Below are 21,438 nucleotides of genomic sequence, written 5' to 3' on the forward strand. Positions count from 1 at the left end.
AGTTCATACTTATATGAATGAATTAAAAATGGGGCAAAAGGGAATATTCTGTAGTAGAATATCAATATACTTGAGAGAATGATGGAATTAGCTCACGAATTTGCAACCATTACAATAATAATAAGCTAAAAACCATCAAAGAATGCTAAATGCAATGGGTGAAAACTTGATAGCAGATGAGAATATTTGAGTAATCATAAAGAATCTCACACTCAGATATTAATAATAAGCATAACATGGTTATTAGTTTACTTAATGCTTAAACCTTGCAGAAACTTTAAACCAAGTGCTTAAAGTTGATATCACCAGTAATGAGACAAATCAGCAATGTATGTTTCTAGGTGTGCACCTAAAACACATCATTTTTGTGATATGTTCTTGCCAAATAAATTATAAGGAAATACCAGGGAAACCCAAAGGCATAGTCTGTAAAGTAATTGGTCAGTAATCTTAAAAAATGTCATGATCGTGAAAGAGAAACACTGGAGGACTGTTCTACTTAAAGACTGACTGAATGGGACTCATAATCCTGGTTTGTATAGTCCAGTGAAGGACATTATTAGAACAGTTGGCAAAATTTGAATGGAGTTTGTAGATTACATGGTAGTACAGAGGATGAGATGGCTGGATGGCATCACTGACTCGATGGACGTGAGTCTGAGTGAACTCCAGGAGTTGGTGATGGACAGGGAGGCCTGGCGTGCTGCGATTCATGGAGTCGCAAAGAGTTGGACACGACTGAGCAACTGAACTGAACTGAACTAAACTGAATGCATCTTTGTTCATTTCCTTCGATGTGGTTATGTCAGAGCATGCCCTGTACTTAGGAAATAGACACTGAAGTATAATATGGTAATGAGACATCATGTCTACAACTTAGCCTCAAATTGGAGGGACTTGGGCAGAGAAAGGTTAACAGGGAGTCTTGGTGAAAGGTGTACAGGAGCTGTATGTACTATTTCTACAGCTTCTTTATAAATTTGAGATTATTTTATAGATAGTTTATTAAAAATGTATTGTTCCAGTGTCAGATATTATAGGAAAGTCAAAAAGGATGACGACTGAGGGGAAAAGGCTAATTAGATTTAATAATCAATCAGGCAATAGAAGTGCCTAAATTAAACGGCAAGGGTAAGAGAATTAGGGGCTCATGTTTTTAGAGTCCCAGACATGAAAATTCCTTAGAATTGAACACCCTAAAAACAAAATTTTTCTGCTTTAAATTCCTACTCTGCCTATTATAATACCACAATTTTGAATTTCAGCTGTTTACCTCCATTATTCTCTTTCAAGTATTTTGTAAACAGATGCTCCTTGGAGGCAACAATTACGTTTCTATACATGTATGTCTAACCCAAGACCAAACTCAGGACTAGCCAGCCTCCAGATACACCATCAACACCTATTAAATTGTGCTGATAAGACCCTCCCCATATTCCAGCATGTAGCTAAATTGTCTGTAACTCAGTCTTAGATCCCTTACTCACAAGGGCAAGTCTATGGGCAGCTATGAACCCTGCACAAGAAAAGAAGTTTAAAAACTTGCATTTAGGGAATTCCCTGTCAGACCAGTGGTTAGAACTCTACACTTTCACTGCTGAGAGCCAGAGTTCGATATCTGGTTGTGGAACTAAGATCCCATGAGGCCCACCCCTATCCACCCCCCCCCAAAAAAAGAAAAAAAAATTTTAATAAAAATTCATGTTTAATAAAGGCCATACCAGTCACCTACCTCTCAAAAAACACTGAAGTTCCGTGTTTTGGATACAGTTTTATAATACTAACTCATTTAATGTTACTATATCTCATTTAAGAGCGACAAGGTAAGTTCAAATTCAGGTTAGATTTAATAGTTGGAAGATACAGTGTTTAAAACCTCTTAAAAACATTCTTTCTAGCACCCAAAACTTGTTTGGCCATGAATATGTAACCTGTGATTCTTTCTGTGACAGAAAAAAAAAAAAAAGCTTATCAAAGAGATACCCATGTCCACCCATGTACAAGTCACTGGCATGCTGAAAAGAAACCTACTCTTTCACACAACTCTGGAAGCCACTCCAGCTCCAGGGATGTTCTCCAATGTCAAGTAAACTCAATTCCTCCCCACTCTGCAAACTGGCTTTTCAACAAACTTCTACCGAACTTAGACTGCAGACACTAAACTGTAAGGTTTTTTTAAAATTTTAACCTGTTAGATGAGACTCCGAATAAATAGCATGTTGTGTCCAGGAACAGTCTTAACTGACTGCATAATCTTCCATGAGACAATATTTAAATTTACTCCTGAAGTTTTCAACTGAAAGTGAGAAATGAGTCCAAAATAAAGTGATTACAATCTTTGTTTAATTGAATGAGAAAGTAAACAATTTCTATACAAATAAGAAATGGAATGTATTTTATGGAGTTTGTTTTTTATTTTTAACTAGTCTTGGGTTCCAACAATATGCAAACAGTGTTTTACTAATGTGAAAAATAAATAATTGAATGTATTTCCCAAGTATATCTGCTCTCTGCCCCACCAAAAGTGATGCAAATTATAATTTCCCGAGTGCCACAGTGGGCAGCGGGAAGTAATCTCTGTCCAATTCCAACATGCAACCTCATAGACTTGCACAATGAGTTCTTTTGAGTTCAGGAAGAGGATAAGGGAGACTGAAATCACAGTGCATCAGGCTTGAATGTCTCTATATGTATGCATGTTGGGAAGCTAATAAAGTGGTAGGTCAGTTCGTAATTCAGTTTGGCTTTTTTTTAATGCTACACTCTAGTGCCTGAAAACTTTTACTCCTAAGGAGCAAGGACTGTGTAACTTACTAAGTGCCTAAGGCCAAAATGTCATTTTGCATATCAGGGAGTGCTGAGTTTGCTGTCAGCCAAGCCTTCCACCTCTCAGGAGCCCCTGCTAAAGTTAATTCACATCCAGCAGTTGGGGAATTGTCAGCTGTAACTTGGAGAGGTTTGAGAGGCTGCATCTTAGAAGTAACCAGTACAGAGTTTGTTGGAAGAAGCAAGCGATGAGTGGGAAGCAGAGAGCAGTGAATGAGTCTCAGTTGTACCATTTGCTAAGGCAGTGTCTCTCCCCTTTTGAGCCTGTGTCTTTTCATCTGTGAAATCCAGAATTTGATGCCTTCCCATCATTTTCTACAGGCTCTAGTGGCCTTCCAATAAATAATACATATATATATATATGTATATAAAAGTTATTTTTAAACTGTAAGTCACTGTATAAATGTGAAGTATTGTCAGATCACATCAATGAGAGGTATCGTTTGAGCTGAAGTTTGAAAGGAGTTTGTCAGATGGGAAGGGAAATTTCAGGCTGAGGGACAGTAAAATCCATGCTGCAGAGGTAGAAACATGCACCGCTTGTTGGAATGGCAGGCCTTCCAGGGTGCCTAAGACCTGGCCATGGGTATTTATGGGGAAGGAACCGAAAGATACCTAAGAAAATGTGGTGGGGAGCAGTTGTCAATAAAAAGCCCCACGTGCCTTCTTAGAGACAGAAGCCTTTGTCTTGAGATGGGGAATAATCAAAAGCTTTTTAATGAGGCTGGCAGTAGAGGTGGGCCACATGATTAAACTTCTATAATGGAAACTGTGGCTGAAATATGTCAGCTAGATTGGGAGGCGGAATGGAAACTAGGGCAATCTGAGGGCAGAGAAATCAAGGGAGGCTATTTTTTCAGCCTAAACTTGAGGCTATAGTGATCAGTCTTACTGGCAATCTGTTCACCTTTGTTTTTGCGGTACCAGATACGCCTGCCCCCACATATGTAACGATGTGGCCAAGCCAATGATATGGACGATGCAGATCTTAAGTCTACTGGAGTTGGACATATCAGAACTGGTGGTAATCAGTACTACAGATCCTCATGCAGGGTAAGTCAGATGGCTCGCCTTCCTCTAGAGCTCAAAGCTATACTAAATGGGATAAAGGTTCCTTTGCAAAAGTTGTTCTTTTGGGGAATTAAATTCCAGTTGTATCATTTGGAAGTGGATTCTAAATCTGGGGGGCGGAAAAGTTGGTATCCTCCCAAGAAGGTCACTTAAAAAAGAATGGTTAACTCTTTAAATGTTACTTTTATCTTGCTGGACTCTCCTTACCTTTTAATGCTTGGACTCTGGCGTCTAGAAAATAAAAAAAGAGAAAGTGAGCCCAGCACCTGAGCCCAAGCTGAAACCCAAGGTGCCCTCCCTCAGAGACTTGAGCATTTGGGTAAATAATGGCATGACCTCCTCCCCAGAACGCTTTGATGTTTGTGTGGTATTTATGTTAATGTTTAAATATTTAAAATGGCTACTACAGCCTTGAAAGAGAAAATTGAACTTAGCCAGTTAAAAACCCATGTGGGTCTCAGGCTGTGCCTCCATCTCCTCTCCATTCCTTTTCAGTTTGGTATCGAGTGTGTGCAGACTTCTTTTTTTTTTTTTTTTTTAAACAATACAAGGTGGATGACTTTTTTTTTTAATGTTCCTAACTTATAAACAGACCGCTTTGTTTAAAGACTAACAGAAGCAATGTTAACAATTCTGAGAAGCGATCTCTGTTTATGAAGGATGAATAATTGCAGCTCCAGGCGAGTAGTCATCCTTTGTAAGGCCTGACTGGTGGAGGTCTCTGGGCTGATCTCTATCCAGTAACTCTGTGCCTTATCCCTTTCCTCTTCAGCTGTCTGGGTTTCCGTCTTAAGTTTGCTGCAGCTCTCCGGAATGCCCACATGAATACCACAGGCTCTGGAAGGGAAAAGAAATTAACAGTATTAACTGAATTCATTTTGATGGAGACTTACAGGTAGCTGATGTCATTCATTGGAAACAGCAGCAAACCTGACCATTCCCTTGCCCGTGGGAGTATTGGGTTTTTGAGAATTTTTGTTGGTATATAAATACCTCAATCCTCATTTATGTCATTATTGAAGATTCCATTTCAGTCCACTATATTTTTGGACATTTTCACTGAAAAAAAAAAAGGAAGAAACCACTTTTAAATAGCATTACATAACTGTGAATATTTAGTATCTCAAAAACTCTGAAAACCTCATTGGGCTGACTTCAGACCTCATATCAGAACAATCAATTTCCTTAAAACTAGAAAAAAAAAAAGATACTACTCATCCATTGAACAATGTGATCCAACGAGGACCTGATCACCCCTTCATGCATTTTTAACCCCTGTTGGCAGTATCTTCTGCTCCCTTTACTCTCTGAGTCATGAGCCTTGTCTCAAAGTTGTTCCTGAAAACTCTCAAGTGACCAGGATTTGCCTTGGGCTCTGAGGGAAATACTTAAGTGAAAAATTTTCAAAAATATTTCCACAGTTTTCACAATAGTGTCATTAAATAAGTAGACACACCTTCTCCAGTGACTAATCCTCTGTACCTTTTTTTGTAATGGAATGATTTTTTTTAAGAATTAACAGCTATGTCTCTCTACTTTGATCCTTCACATGGATATGGAATACTTTGGTATGTGTTACATTTCCTCTTTTATGCTTTCACAATGACTTCAAGTATTAATAGCTATGAGTAACCTTGAATGCATTGGTCAAGAGGGACTATCTCATTCCTTTCTCTAAGGTTAACTGCTCCTGGGCTTCCCTAGCACTTTGATTTCATTTCTGATACATTTGTGAAATTACAATTATTTCTTTACCTCCACCAGATCTTGAAATTGGAGTTACTGTGTTTTTTCCTGTCATGCATCTGCTATATACAATCTTGCCCTAGTTAGTACCTGGCATATAGTGGATACTTCATGTTGGTTAAATGGAATGAATTTGCCTTGATTTCTATAGTCAGATAGATTCTGGAGCTTTTTCGGGGAGGTGAGTGATCAAAATCAAGTAGGCTTCTCTCTATACTACATTAACCATTTTACCAGTTTTCATAGAAAAATATACACATCAATAAACAAAACATTCATGTAGTTGTTAATTAAAGAAGAAAAATGGGGGCACTGGATATAGGATGACCTCCTGGGAAAGATGAATGAGTTAGGAGTACTATGAGTCCTATTTTTTTTTCATTCTTTGACTATCTTAACAGTTTTTCTCAGATTCCTTCCTTTTGAGCTACAGCATAACCTGAGCATTAGCGTTGTTTATTTTAACCCCACCCTGGTTGCTATAGTTGATGAGTCACAGAAACCAGAGAAGGGAAAGACCAGTGAAATCATCTGGTTCATCTCCAAATTAGGGAGTGGAGCATTGGGATTTGGGGAAGACTAACTTCTCATTTGAAAAAAGAAAAGGAAAAAAAGTGCAACCAGAGCTGTTTAGAGCAGCCCACCCATCTGTTTGCCTTTTGCTTCTAACACAGTCCTGAGATCCACCCTGTTAGAAAGCAATCAGGAATTCTTATCAAGGGCCCATGGACAACCAGTTGCCAAAGTGTTAAGGAGTCAAACTAAAATCCTGCTGCTTGGGTAATAAAGTCAGATGATGAATCTTTCACTGATTGTTTTAATGGAGTCTTAAAGAATTTTAAACTCTGTTTTTAACTAGGTCTTACAAATTTAAGAGCTAGCGAGAGCCTCACTGAAGATCTGGGCTAAAATGCCTAGTCCCCGGGTGCAGAGACTCAGGTGGAGCTGGTGAGCGGAGGCAGGTATGTCAAGGTCAGGAGTGCTGACTCTCAGCCCTTTCCCCCGTGTCACAGTATCCTCCCTCACAGTGCTCTCCTCCACCGTCATCTTCTTCCTCTCCTCTCCTTTTTGTCTTCTTTTTTTGCATTGTTGGTTGAAGCAGTGGGAGAGATGATTCAGCGTCTATGTCTGCTCTTCACATCAACCAAGCCTGGCCACCAGGTATCACTGTCCGTTGGCCACAGAGGCAAGTGTGGCAAGACGCCACGTCAGCTCACCTGGAGCTCGTCTGCCAGGCTCCTTCTCTCCTTCTGTTTGCTTCTGTGTTTTTCCAGCTACATAACCTTGATTTCATCTTTGCTTTTTGTCCTTTAAAATTTTTAAAAGATCATAATGTCCTTAGCTCTTCCCTTGATGCCTAGCTTAGTTCTCTCCTAGCTTCCAACATCCTTCTATAGCATCCCTGCACCAGCTTTGGCCTCTTAGGTTGCAAAACCAGCTTCATACTGCTTGCTCTTTGCCAATGTCCCCTTACAAAATGGGGAGGACTCTGAACCTAATCAATGCTGATAGCATCTGAATATGCCCAGCATAATGTCCCGTATCTAGTTACCTAAGTATGTTATCACAGGTTCAGGTTATTAAAAATCTAAAGTCCTTTGCAACATGAGAGAGATTCAACAGTTGCCTGTTAGTTCATTTTATTTTGATAATATCCCAACAGCTTTATTTCACTTTAAATTGATGTTTCTCAGTCACAGCTATGCATTTGAATAACTTAGGGATGAAAAACATGCTGGGGTCTCATGACTCAAAGATCTGAATTAAAACAACTTTATATGAATATATTCAGTTGCACAAGGAGTACACTTCCTAATCTGGACATAAATGGAATGCAGAGAAAGAAGGTGGCCAATTGTATTCAATAAAAAATGATCTATTGATCTCCTTGTAAATAGATGTAATTTTGTTGTTCAAAATATATCCATTTAGAAATCCTGTTGGGTCTGTTTTAATGAATAGATAAGACCTGTTTCTGTTTAGTAACATCCATGTGCTTATATACTTTAATGTGCCTAAATCAGTCATATTTGCATATTAAAGATTGAGTTTTAGAGTTAAAAGATAATTTGAAGATTTTCTAGTCAAAGTGCCTCATTTTGTTTTCCAGGTAAGAAACAGAATCATAGATCCTGGATGATTTGTTCAAGTAAACTCAATTAGGATCAGAACTAGGACCAGAACCTCTTCCTCCTGAGGTTGATGATGATTAGCACAGGACTCAGCAATAGAGAAGAGTCCGGCAAAGTCAGACCTTGAAAGATGACGAGCCTATCATGTGCCCACACTGGGTCAGGTGCTGGAGTTGCAAAGATGAATAGGGAGCTCCCAGTCGGATGGTACAGCTTGATACATAAGCAGTTATGGTGCCCTGAAATAAACTACTACAAGTAAGACAAAGGTTATCTGAATAAAGAAGTCTAATCTACCTTTCCACAAACCTTATGCCACAATATATCTTATTTATTATATCAGTTTGTATAGCAAACCTTTTTATTTCTGTATAGTATATGAACTGTGTAAGCGTTGGCCCTGCATAGGTTGTATTATCATAAATTATGATCAGAAGAATCAAAATCAAATGAAATTTTACTAGATGGTTTTCTCACAGATTGAGTTTTTCACAGAGGGTGCTGTGGTATAACTTTTACTCTATTATTTTTTAATTGTATTTTCTTAAATATATTTGAAAAATACCATCAAGAAGATGGAAGTTTTCCCCAAAGCCTGGCACAGACTGTCATAATCTTAATATGTCATAATCATAATCTTCCTTTAAAGAAGGAAGCCCTCTTTTCACTAGCTATATTTATTTTTTCTATGTAAACCATGTTTACAATTAAAGAAGTAACATATATTCATTGTTAACAAAAATCAAGTAATATAAAGAAGTGTATAAAATAAAAGGTGAGCATTCTCCTTTACACATATACACCAATCTTCTTCTTTCCCAAGAGCTAGCCAGTATCAGCTTGGTGTATATCCTTCCAATATATGTATACACTTACACACATATGTAAATATAAATATACATATATAACAATATAAATACTCAAAATTAGTATTATTAGTCTAATTGACTTTTTAACTCACAAATCATAAGGTCTTTAAAGTTTAAAAATAGTCAAAACACTCAAAAAAGTATCTAGTAGATATTTAATAAAGATGAAAATGTTCAAGGTGTAGCTATCTCTATGTGTTTTTATACTCACTAAACATTTTATTTTATGATGAATACTGTTTTGAGCAAACTCTTATGACTAAAAGATACATTTTTTATTATAGAATTAAGATCATTCCAGACACTTGGCACCAAATACTTGTATATATGTTGTGCAACATCTGTGGAAAATACTGCTTGAAGGAATGATAGAGGCTGGGAGAATTTGAAATATTTATCCTCTTACTTGCCAAACCATAAAAATGCAGCAAAATGTGCTGAGGTAAGAACTAAGATGCCACTATGATGGCTCAGGAAGCATCCCAATATCTCAGCAATTTAATGTAAGAATCATCACAATAAGGTGGATATTTGTAGCCAAATCTGTTTTTATAATGTTTTATATATTACTATTGTAACTTAGCATGCCAACAAGACACAGGCTACACTGACATTCTGCTTTCTCTTGTTTTACTCTATATTTTTAAAATTTTTTAGAAAATTTTATTTATTTGGCTGCACCGGATCTTAGTTGACGCATGCAGGATCTTTGATCTTTGCTGCTGCAAGCAGGATCTAGTTCCCTGACTAGGGATTGAACCCAGGCCCCCAGCAGTGGGAGCAGGGAGCTTTAGCCACTGAGTAGGCTAGCTTTAGCCTAGAGTAGGGCCACCAGGGAAGTCCCTACTCTGTATTTTTGAAAACTGTCCGTATTGATCTATTCCAGCTTCAGTTGATAATACAGATATTTTATCATTTTAATTTAGCCTCACTGATAAGCATTTAGGGTATATTAGTCTTTTAACGCTACAATAAAAATCCTTACACACATATGTTGTGATCATATAAGACACACCCTTTTTGGGATAGCTTTCTTGCAGCAAGATCACTCAGTCAAAGTGTATGAACATTTCAAAAAATATTTAATTTATTTATTTGGCTGCGTCGGGTCTTAGTTGTGGCATGCGGGATCTTCATTGCTTCATGTGGGATCTTCCGTTGCTGCGTGCAGACTCTTAAGTTGTGGTGTGTGAGCTCAGTAGCTCTGTGGCATGTGGGATCTTAGTTTCTGATCAGGGAATGAATCTGTGTCCCCTGCATTGCAAGGCAGATTCTTAACCACTGGGCCCCCAAGACTTTTTTTTTTTTTTTTAATTTTAAAATTGTATTTATTTTTGGCCACAGCACCTGAATCAGACCCGTGCCCCCTGCATTGGAAGCACAGAGTCTTAACCACTGGGCCACAAGGGAATTCCCTAGTATGAACATTTTTAATATTGATAGATACTCCTAAATTGTCTTCTCACTGATAACATTTAGGAATTCCTATTTCAGCCATTTCCAGCCACTCTGGATACTACTAACAGCCCATTAATATTTAACAGGTATGTTTAAGTTTGAATAAGGACAAAGTAATGTGTTTGTGGAGAGAAATACAATAACAGCAGGTACTGGGTAAAAACAGTGTCAGCACAACCAAAGACCTGTCCTCAAGGAGCTCCTGGCTAGTTGCAGAGACCAACAAATAAAAGAATAAGAATACAAAGTGATAGAGAGGAGAGGGACACAAAAATATCAAGAGAAACAGATTAGAGCCAGATCTACCTGAAGAGCTTGGGAAAGGTTTTCCTTCATGAGAAAATACTTGGTCTGAGGCTTGGGGGGAAAGAAACTCACTATCGAGGAAAGTGGAAAGGGGCATTCCTGGCAGGGAAACAGTCTGAAAAAAGGCCTGTGGAGGCATGAGTGTGATTGGCAGGGGTGCAAAGTGGGAGTGAAGGGAAAGATGCGGGGAGCGAGAAGGATTTCCAGAGAGGGGTCATGTAATCAGAACTATTTCTTGGAAAGCTTTTCTGGATGCCTTGTATAGAATGAGCTGAGACCAAAAGTATATGTTACAACTGGGAAAAAGAGGCATACATTTCCCTGAAAAATATCTCAAATTGTGGTTTGTCCACACCGAAAGCACCTTAATTCAACACAAGTTTCTTGAAGACTTACCATGAGTTCAACAGGGCTAGATGCTGGAAGAACTCAAAAAGCCAATGAAATACCCCTTTTTTTTTTTTTGCAACAGTACATTAGGCACTTTTTAATACTTTGTCTAATCTTTACATTTGTCTTGCAGTATCACAAGTGAGAAAACTGAGGTTGTCAAAGAAGCAGACACAGAATAAGACCCCAGGACTGGGTTCACTCCAAGCCCCATTCTTGTTTACTGACTCATTCTCTCTGATTCTCCTCTTTCTTTCCTTCCTTCCCTCTCTCCCTCTCCCTCTTCCTTTCATCTTCCCTCCTCTTCTAATTTTTATCTTCAGCTAAGTTATACAAGAGAATAGTTGTACAAGGCACATATTTATACAAGATTTCTATATAATTCTATGTAAGTTAGTGTTCAGCTTATTTGTTAGTAACAGAGACTGAATGTAAGTACTTTAAGGTACAAATTAATTTTTTTTCTTTCATGTAAAAGAAGTCTGGAGGAAAGCAGTCCAGGATTGAACTCATGGCTTAACAATCATCAGGAAAACAGTCTCCTCTTGACTTTTTGCCCTATGCTTTTTTGTTTTCATGCTCAAGGTTTTTGTTCTCCATCTTTTGTGCCTAGTTTCCATCGTCTAGTTTTTCTCAGCGCCCACAGTAACTGCAAGAGCTCCAGATATCACAGCAAGTATTAGGCAAAGGAAGTAGGGAGGAAAGGGGATTTCAGGTAAAAGTTACTAACCAGACCAAACAAACCAAAACACCATGTCAACTGCTGTTTTCTTTTTAAGGAGCTTTTCTTGAAGCTGAAAATTGCAATCTTTTAGCTGAGTATATTGCTGCCCACTTTAAAGAAAAAGGTTGCTAAAGAAAATAATCAGAATGAAGTCAGGAATTTGGATCTTCCGTGACAGCATACACACACACACACACACACAGAGAAATTACTCACCCTCATCCACAGTACTCACAATTTCTGCTCCAAGAAGCCAAATATTTTCAGCACTTGCAGCTATTTCTTGTGGAGTTTCACCAATTTATTTCTGAATAACATTCCACTGTTTCTTAATTTTTCAGTTTTAAGTAGCATTTATTATGTTTTAATGAAAAGAGATATTTTACTCCTTACCTATGTTATACACACAAATGATTACATTATTTTTCTCTAATGTTGTTTATAGAATTAAAATTACAGGAACATAACCTGAGCATAACATAATGTGTTATGTTTTCATTATCTTCTCACGGCAACTCCTTTTGGCTGTATGTTAATAACTAACCACCTCCAAATTCAGTTTCTTAAAACAGTCATTTGTTTTGCTTACTCATTTGCAATTTGGACAGAGCTTGGTGGAAGAGGTTTGTCTCTACTCAACTTCAGTTGGCATGGTCCACTTTTTTTTTAAAAATTAATTTATTTTAATTGGAGGATAATTGATGGGTTTTGCCATACATTGACATGAATCAGCCATGGGTGAACATGTGTCCCCCCCTTCCACTTCCCTCCCCACCCCATCCCTCTGGGTTGTTCCAGAGCCCCAGCTTTTGAGTGCCCTGCTTCTGGCATGGCCCACTTTTAAGATGGCTTTATGTCAGGTTGGTCCTGGCTGTCAGCCGTAGACTTTGGAACCTCTCCATAGGCTGCTTGTGCTTCCTCATAGAATGGTGACTGGATTCCAAGGCAAATGTCTCAAGTAAACAAAGTAGAAATGCAATCATGATCTAGCCTCAGAAGGCACACAGCATGACTTATGCTGTGTTCTGTTGGTCAAATAATTCACAACAGGTCATGAGATTCAAGGGAACTGGGCATATCCTCCTCCTCTTGAGGGAAAAGTGGTAGAATTGTAGCGGAGCATCTGGGATGGGTCATCTTTGGAGAATATAATATGTGTGTCTTAGTCCATTTGGGCTGCCACAGCAAACTGCCACAAATTCTCATAGCTCTGGAGGTAGGTAAGTCCAAGATCAAGATCTGATGAGGACCCACGTGGCTTTTGGGATTTTAGTTTCCCGAGCTGGGATTTTGAACCCTGACCCTCAGCAGTAACAACAGAGAGTCCTAACCACCGGACCAACAGGGAATTCCCTGGACTCTTTTATAAAAGTACTAATCTCATATGAGTGTTCTGCTTTCATGACCTATTCACTTCCCAAAAGCCCCATTTCTAAATACCCTCATGTAGAGGGTTAGATTTCAAGATATGAATCATGGATGGGATATAAACATTCAGTTTATAGCATGCTGCAGCAAGTTTTTGTTTTCCCAGAGCTTTTCATTGATAGTTTTCCTTATCATGCTCAATGGAGCTGTTAATTTCTTCTCAGTAACTTAAAACCCCTGTGGTAATTGCTTCCTCCTACTGTTTCCGAGGCACGTGTGCTAGAGCCATTAGTCCCCTTCTCCAAGCTACACTGGTTGCCCTGAATGCCTGCTGCACAGCTCTCATTCCAAGTTCTCTCCTCCCCATCATTCTGGGAATTCTGTTCACTTATTTTTGCATTGAATCCCTTGTTTTCTGAATCCACTGCTTCCTAATTTTGCTTTATTCTCTTGTTCTGGTGAAGTACACCATTCAGAAGTCTCCTGAGATGAGGGTGTATAGTGGGATGAATGGTGGTGCCCTAAAGCTATGTCTACATCCTCAGTCTTAGAATCTGTGAATATTTCCTTGTTGAGAAAAAGAGTCTTTGCAGATATAATTAAGTTACAGATCTGAAGATAAGTTACAGATATGAAGAAAGATTATCCTCAGTTATCTAGACAGCATATTAAAAAGCAGAGACATTACTTTGCCAACAAAGGTCTGTCTAGTCAAGGCTATGGGTTTTCCAGTAGTCATGTATGGATGTGAGAGTTGGACTACAAAGAAAGCTGAGTACTGAAGAATTGATGCTTTTGAACTGTGGTGTTGGAGAAGACTCTTGAGAGTCCCTTGGACTGCAAGGAGATCCAACCAGTCCATCCTGAAGGAAATCAGTCCTGAATGTTCATCGGAAGAACTGATTTTGAAGCTGAAACTCCAATACTTTGGTCACCTGATGCAAAGAGCTGACTCATTGGAAAAGACCCTGATGCTGAGAAAGATTGAAGGCGGGAAGAGAAGGGGACGACAGAGGATGAGATGGTTGAAGGGCATCACTGACTCAGTGGACATGAGTTTGAGTAAACTCTGGGAGTGGGTGATGGACAGGGAGGCCTGGCATGCTGCAGTCCATGGGGTCGCAAAGAGTCAGACACGACTGAGCGACTGAACTGAACTGAATCTAGATTGATCCTAAATCCAATGAGAAGTGTTCTTCTGAAAGACAGAAGAGGAGAAAACACGGGAAGAGAAAAGAGGGCCTTGAGAAGTAGGAGGAAGAGATTAGAGTGATGCAGCCAGAAGGAATGACTGGAGCCACCAGAAATTGGAAGAGACAAGAGTTCTGCTTTAGAGCCTCTGGAGGGAGTGTGGCCCTGCAGCTACCTCAGTTTCACACTTCTGGCTTCCAGAATTGCAAGAGAGTACTTTTCTGTTCTTTTAAGCCACCAGGCTTGTTGCAATTTGTTCACGGCAGTGTTAGGAAATTAACATAGGGCACGTAGGCATAAACAATATTTTTGAAAAATGTTAATGATGCATGCGTTCTTTTTAAAATTAATTTATTTTTGGTTATGCTAGGTCTTCGTTGCTGTGTGCACGCTTTCTTAGTTGTGGTGAGCTGGGGCTACTCTTTGTTGTGGTGCTCAGACTTCTCATTGCAGTAGCTTCTCTTGTTGTGAAGCATGGACTCCAGGCACATGGGCTTCATTAGCTGTGGTACATGGGCTTAGTTGTTCCATCACATTTGTAATCTTCCTATACCAGGGATCTAACTTATGTTGCCTACATTGGCAGGTGGATTCTTATCCACCTGTGCCACCAGGGAAGTCCATTCTTGATTTATAGTTTGCCTGGGTATGGAATTCTAGTTGCAAAATAATGGTTTTTTTTTTATTTATCTTTCCTGATACATTTATAAGTTAGCATTCTTCTCTAATTAAGAACTTCTGCTGTCCACTCCTGTATTTTCTATTTTACTACTATTCAATGTGTATCATCAGTTCCTATCACTATTCAATATGATGCTCAAATAACCCTCAGTTTTAACCAGTGAGAACTCCTTTAAATTGTCTCTTTTGTCTTTTTGATTTTTTACCATCAGTCATTTAGCACAAAGCTCACCATGGATTTTCTCTGTTCCATCTCTGGATCCAGCCATTGCTTTAAGAACTGGTTTATTTACTGGGAATAGTATTTGGAAACTAAGATCTGAGTCTTGAGTATCATGCCAGTCTTGTTCTTACCCTTCATAAATGAGTTGTTTTTTAAATCTCTCTGAAATCTTTTAGGATCTTTCCCCTGGCCCCGCTCAGTGTTCTGAAATTTCACGATAATGTGTCTTAGGTTTGTTTTTCCATTACTTGTGGTTTTTCCAATCTAAAGCCTCATAGCCTTCAGTTCTAGAAAATTGTCTTCAGTTATTTTTTGGTGATGTTCTCCCCTTCATTTTCCCTATTTTTCTTTCTATTACTCTGATATTCTGATATGTGATATATCTGATATCTGAATATTCTGATATTCTGGATATCAGGTTTTCCAAATAGGTATTTTTCCTCTTCTGGCCATGTCTTCAAATATAATACATTATTATATACTGATTGTGTATAACAAGTTTCAAGGTAAGAACAGCTTTATGGTTAGTGAAACTCTAAACCATATAATGTAGAGGACTTAGAGACAGCCTGCTTCTTACTGAAGCAGTGGTGGTGTGTGAGAGAGATGGTGTGATGGAAAAAGCAGTAGATTTAGTTCTGCCACTTACTAGTTTAAGGATTGTGGTGGATTGTATACAAAAGTGGTTGCCAACAATTCCTTCCACTCATGTAGACATATATCACTCCCTTTATGAAAAGGAAATTATTTCCCCTTCCCTTGAATCTAGGTTATATCACTTCCCTTGATCAATGGGATGCAGGGAAGTGCCACTGTTTCACTTCTGGGCCTGGTAGCTTCCACTTTCAGTCCTTTGAAGGTCAATAACTACTCTGCTGGAAGGAGGCCTTTATGGATCTTCCAGCCTCATTTGAGTCTCCCTAACCACCTCATGCGAAGAGTTGACTCATTGGAAAAGACTCTGATGCTGGGAGGGATTGGGGGCAGGAGGAGAAGGGGACGACAGAGGATGAGATGGCTGGATGGCATCACTGACGATGGACATGAGTCTGAGTGAACTCCGGGAGTTGGTGATGGACAGGGAGGCCTGGCGTGCTGCGATTCATGGGGTCGCAAAGAGTCGGACACGACTGAGCAACTGAACTGAAACAACGCTAAATAGACCATAGATGAGCTGATTCCATGAACTCTGCCCTTTATAGAATCAGAACAAATACATTTGTTGCTGTTCTAAGTTTCTAATATTTGAAAGTAGGCTTATTTCCTAGTAACGGGAGACTGAAACAGAAATTAGAATGTGGACATGAAGTGTTGCTGAAAGAAAAACCTAAAATATGTGACATGGACTTTACTTCCAGACTGTAACTAGAGAGAAGACTGTTACTGGAGCTTGGAAAAGTGGTAAGGAAATTGCCATGGAAGATTGGAAAAAAGGCAGCCCAGGTTATGTGTTGGCAGAATGTTTAATGTTACTGTTGCCTGTGGTAACACAAGTGATAGAAAATGTGCCTAATGAACTTATGAATCTAGCCAAGGAGATTTCCAGGCAGAATGCTGAAAATGCCAGTGGTGTTCTTTTAGATGTGTATGATAAAGTAAAAAAGAAAAAAAAAAGTACTAAGTAAGCATATGTTTGGCTTTTAAGCAGAATTCTAGCCAAAGAAAGATTTGGAAAATAAGAAATGGCCCCAGGATAAAGATCAAATCATGTGTGGTTGCAAAATCTTTTTTTTTTTTTTTTTTCCAAAAAAATTTATTTATTTTTTATTTCACTGGATCTTTGTTGCTTTGCACAGTCTTTCCCTAGTTTTGACAAGTGGGGGCTTCTTTTTGTTGCAGTGCATGAGCTTTTCATTGCAGTGGCTTCTCTTGTTGCAGAGCATAGGCTTCAATAGTTGTGGTTTGCAGGCTCAGTAGTTGTGGCTCGGGCTCTAGAGTGCAAGCTAAGGAGTTATGGTGCACAGGCTTAGCTGCTCCAGGCATGAAGGATCTTCCCAGAACAGGGATGGAACCCAGATTCCTTGCATTGGCAGGCAGATTCCCATCCACTGCGCCACCAGAAAAGTCCCCTTTTATTTATTTTTAAGATTCCAGAAAGATTTAATGTGGTACTTTGAAGGCCATCTCAGGGCTTCTAAGAATCTTAAGTGCATTGTTCCAGCTTGACAAACTCAGAGAGATCTTTTTTAAAAAGGATAATCAATATGAATAATCAATGTGAATTTTAGAGCATTTGGATGTTAAGCCTCATTAAAATTTACAGAAATTCCTCAAAAGTTTTGAGAAAAATTCCATCGGATATAAATTTTGGAGCACAGAAGGAACCTCAATAAGATGTATAGAAAGCCCACAGAATTTTAAAGATAATTATATTAATGAAAGGACTGCCAGGTTGGACACAGAAACAGTTCAAAAATGAAAAGAAGTTTCTGGGCCTTCGAGTCTCTACTAGCATGACAAAGATTGAGAGAACTACTCGGGAACAAATATGGACCATTCTTAAGGAAAAGGAAAGACATCTCAGAGAGTGGAATCAAGAGGCCAGAAGGCAAAGCCAAAGACCGATCAGATGACAGATTAAAGTGAAGATCAGCAAACTACAGCCCACAAAACCAATCCAGCCTGTTTTAGGGTAGCCCACAAGCTGAGGCCTGGCAGCTCCAGCTTTTGCTTCTTGAGAGCCGGCTGCTGTTACTATCCCGGTGTAGAGGAGGACCTGGCAGATGACAGTCCAAGGGACAGAGAAATCTAGCCTGCTCCCAGGCATTCCAACAGCCCCAGTGGAGGCACCAGACAAATGAGTGAAATGCCTTTCCATCCTGCAGCCCCAGTTGAGCAGCCCCACCCAACATTAGAGAAGAGACTAGCTGTCCCCTGAGTCCTGTCCACATTGCAAAATCATGAGCAAACAGTTTTATTTATGTTTGAACCACTAAGTTTTGGTGGTAATTTGTTAAACTGCAATAAGTAACTTGAGTGCATTCTTCCATCTCTGGACTGGGCAGGAGACTTTATTCGGGCTCCAGTTTCTACATCTATAAAAATCAAGGACTGGATAAGTAGCCTGTTATGGCCCCTCTCTGCTCTAACATTCTATTATTGGGTGAATAGTTCTATCGTTTGCTAAGTTTTAGTGAGTGCCTATCACTGCTGCTGCTGTTGCTGCTGCTAAGTCCTTCAGTCGTGTCCGACTCTGTGCGACCCCACAGACGGCAGCCCACCAGGCTCCCCCGTCCCTGGGATTCTCCAGGCAAGAACACTGGAGTGAGTTGCCATTTCCTTCTCCAATGCATGAAAGTGAAAAGTGAAAGTGAAGTCGCTCAGTCGTGTCTGACTCTTAGCAACCCCATGGACTGCAGCCTACCAGGCTCCTCTGTACATGGTATTTTCCAGGCAAAAGTACTGGAGTGGGGTGCCACTGCCTTCTCCATCTTATCACTGCTGCTGCTGCTGCTAAGTCACGTCAGTCATGTCCGACTATGTGCAACCTGATAGATGGCAGCCTACCAGGCTCCCCCATCCCTGGGATTCTCCAGGCAAGAACACTGGAGTGGGTTGCCATTTCCTTCTCCAATGCATGAGAGTGAAAAGTGAAAGTGAAGTCACTCAGTTGTGTCCGACTCAGTGACCCCATGGACTGCAGCCTACCAGGCTCCTCCGTCCATGGGATTTTCCAGCCAAAAGTACTGGAGCTAGCTCGGCACAATTAGTAGTGCTGAAGTACAGCAGATGAAGCATGAACAAAATAAAGTCAAGGCTTTGGAGGACAATGCACAGCAGCAGAGACATAATCTGAGATTTGTTGTTGTAAACATTCTTCCAACCATGGCGGGAAAGAAAGAAAAAAGGATCTTTGCACAGAGTTTCAAAAGCTCATTTCAACTGGCAGAACTGGCCCCACATTCCTCAGAAAGAGCAATCCATGACCTGCAACAGTTTCCTCTTTATGAAAACACCAATGTGAAGTTCTGCAGTATGAAGCCGACTCTGGCTATTGAACAGATCTGTATGTTTGGATTTGCTAGATGCCCTAGATAAGCAAAAGCATTCTTTTGGATACTTGGCTCCTAGGTATTCCACATGATTTGAATTAAATCTTATCTTCTGTAGAGTGCCTATCACAGCACAACTGGGAATCAGAGGCTGTGCAACCAGCCGGGAGAACAGAACGGAGACAGAATCCAGCCCACCATTATTGTCAGTCTATGGTCTCCTTCTGTTCCAAAATATTCAGGGAGTAGGCAGAAAAACACAATTTCTGGTTGTAAAGATTTCAGCCTGAATTGAGGAGCTATAAGAGGAGAGTGAAAAAGTTGGCTTAAAGCTCAACATTCAGAAAACTAAGATCATGGCATCTGGTCCCATCATTTCATGGGAAATAGAGAAACAGTGGAAACAGTGTCAGACTTTATTTTTTTGGGCTCCAAAATCACTGCAGATGGTGACTGCAGCCATGAAATTAAAAGACGCTTACTCCTTGGAAGGAAAGTTATGACCAACCTAGATAGCATATTCAAAAGCAGAGACATTACTTTCCCAACAAAGGTCCGTCTAGTCAAGGCTATGGTTTTTCCAGTAGTTATGTATGGATGTGAGAGTTGGACTGTGAAGAAAGCTGAGCACCGAAGAATTGATGCTTTTGAACTGTGGTGTTGGAGAAGACTCTTGAGAGTCCCTTGGACTGCAAGGAGATCCAACCAGTCCATCATAAAGGAGATCAGTCCTGGGTGTTCATTGGAAGGACTGATTTTGAAGCTGAAACTCCAATACTTTGTCCACCTCATGCGAAGAGTTGACTCATTTGAAAAGACCCTGATGCTGGGAAGGACTGGGGACAGGAGGAGAAGGGGACGACAGAGGATGAGATGGTTGGAAGGCATCACCAACTCGATGGACATGCTGCTGCTGCTGCTAAGTCACTTCAGTCATGTCCAGCTCTGTGTGACCCCATAGGGACATGAGTTTGGGTAAACTCTGGGAATTGGTGATGGAAAGGGAGGCCTGGCATGCTGCAATTCATGGGGTTGCAAAGAGTCAGACACAACTGAGCGACTGAACTGAACTGAACTGAAAGGTAAATGGGCTTCCCTGATGGTTCAGTGGTAAAGAATCTGCCTGCCAATTAAGGAGAGGCAGGTTTGATCTTTGAGGGGGAAGAACCCCTGGAGAAGGAAATGGCAACCCACTCCAGTATTCTTGCTTAAAAATCCCATGAACAGAGGAGCCTGGTGGACTACAGTTCGTGGGGTGGTAAAGAGGCAGACACGACTTAGCAACTGAACGCAAATGTAAATCAGAGATTGTATCAACAGAATTGCTTTGTTTTCTATTTGTCCTTCTGACGGTGTCTGTCATGTTTCATTATGAGTGGAAGAAACGGGTAACAGTGAGCTCTGGGCTGAGTGTTTAGAGACCTCATTTGTGGTCTGGACTTACTGTGAGCTTGGCAATGATGTCTTGGCCTCGCCATTTCTTAATTCCCAGGAATGAAATGACGCTCAACTGGAAAGTAAAAACAGACGTTAAGCGAGACAGGAGATTAAAACATAGAAGCATCAGGAGAAAGAGCTACTACGTGAGGTGTGTGAAAGGAAAGAATTCAGAGGTGCAGAGCGAGATTTTTGGGATTCTTAGCAAAACTTTCCAGCTACTTTGAAGTACAGTATTTTCACAATCACACACAAAATCACATTTGTGTGCTTGTTGCCACGGTGGTTCATAGAAGCAGAGAAAAAAAAAGCGAGAAATAGCAAAACTAAGCCAGGGAGCTGAGGTTGAGAGGAAAAAAAAAAAAAAGCCAGTTAGGAAAGAAGGAAGGGAGGAACTTCTTTGTTGGAACTCAAGGTTCAAAGCCACTGGTCCCCACCCAGCCTGGGACTGCCTGCCACGAGGACACGCACAGCTGCCCGACACGCGGGAGGCCCGGCGTCTCGGGAGGTTTGGGGAACGGGCGCCTCCCCGGCCTGGAGGGTGGGATCTTGCTCCTGGCTTTAGCCTCCCACCCACTAACCAACAGCCATAGTGGCTCCCTGTGTACCAGCGTGCCCCAAGGCGGAGGAATCCTTTGCCAGCCAGGACACTGCGGAACTCTTCCTCCCAGCGCTCCTCTTCCTCCCAGCGCTCCTCCCGGGAATGGCTGGTCAGAGGTTAAGCTAATATGTTTGCAGACGGTAACCGAGGACTGGATGCCAACGGCCCAGCTCAGGGGAATCACGATTTATGTTTCTTGGAACTGTTCTTCCTTCCATTGCATCGACGCCTTAAAAAAAAAAAAAAAAAAACCAACCTCATAGTCTACTAAAGTCTTGCAACTGTACTGATATGAACCTGAGGCAGGGCTGAGAACTCGACGTGGCGCTGGAGAAGCAGAGAAAGGGAGGAAAAAGGCCGCTGATAGGCCTCAGGGAGGTCCCAGCGGCGCTTTACCGGAGGGTACGGCAGTGGGCGCGGGGC

The 21,438-nt window shown here is 40.5% G+C and overlaps 2 long non-coding RNA genes across 2 annotated transcripts; one reads left to right on the forward strand and one right to left on the reverse strand.

The window, feature by feature from the left end:
- The first annotated feature begins 1,629 nt into the window (after positions 1-1,629).
- Positions 1,630-8,920, forward strand: LOC113900257. Its single transcript, XR_003513103.1, has 4 exons — positions 1,630-2,164; positions 3,754-3,879; positions 6,503-6,605; positions 7,754-8,920. It is a non-coding gene; the product is annotated as an uncharacterized LOC113900257 (long non-coding RNA).
- On the reverse strand, positions 2,639-21,420 carry LOC113900258. Its single transcript, XR_003513104.1, has 4 exons — positions 21,023-21,420; positions 20,422-20,487; positions 4,891-4,956; positions 2,639-4,734 (listed from the first exon to the last, which is right to left on the reverse strand). It is a non-coding gene; the product is annotated as an uncharacterized LOC113900258 (long non-coding RNA).
- Between the last annotated feature and the right edge of the window lie 18 nt (positions 21,421-21,438).

This window comes from Bos indicus x Bos taurus, chromosome 10 (assembly GCF_003369695.1).
Source record: "Bos indicus x Bos taurus breed Angus x Brahman F1 hybrid chromosome 10, Bos_hybrid_MaternalHap_v2.0, whole genome shotgun sequence".
NCBI classification, from domain to species: domain Eukaryota; kingdom Metazoa; phylum Chordata; class Mammalia; order Artiodactyla; family Bovidae; genus Bos; species Bos indicus x Bos taurus.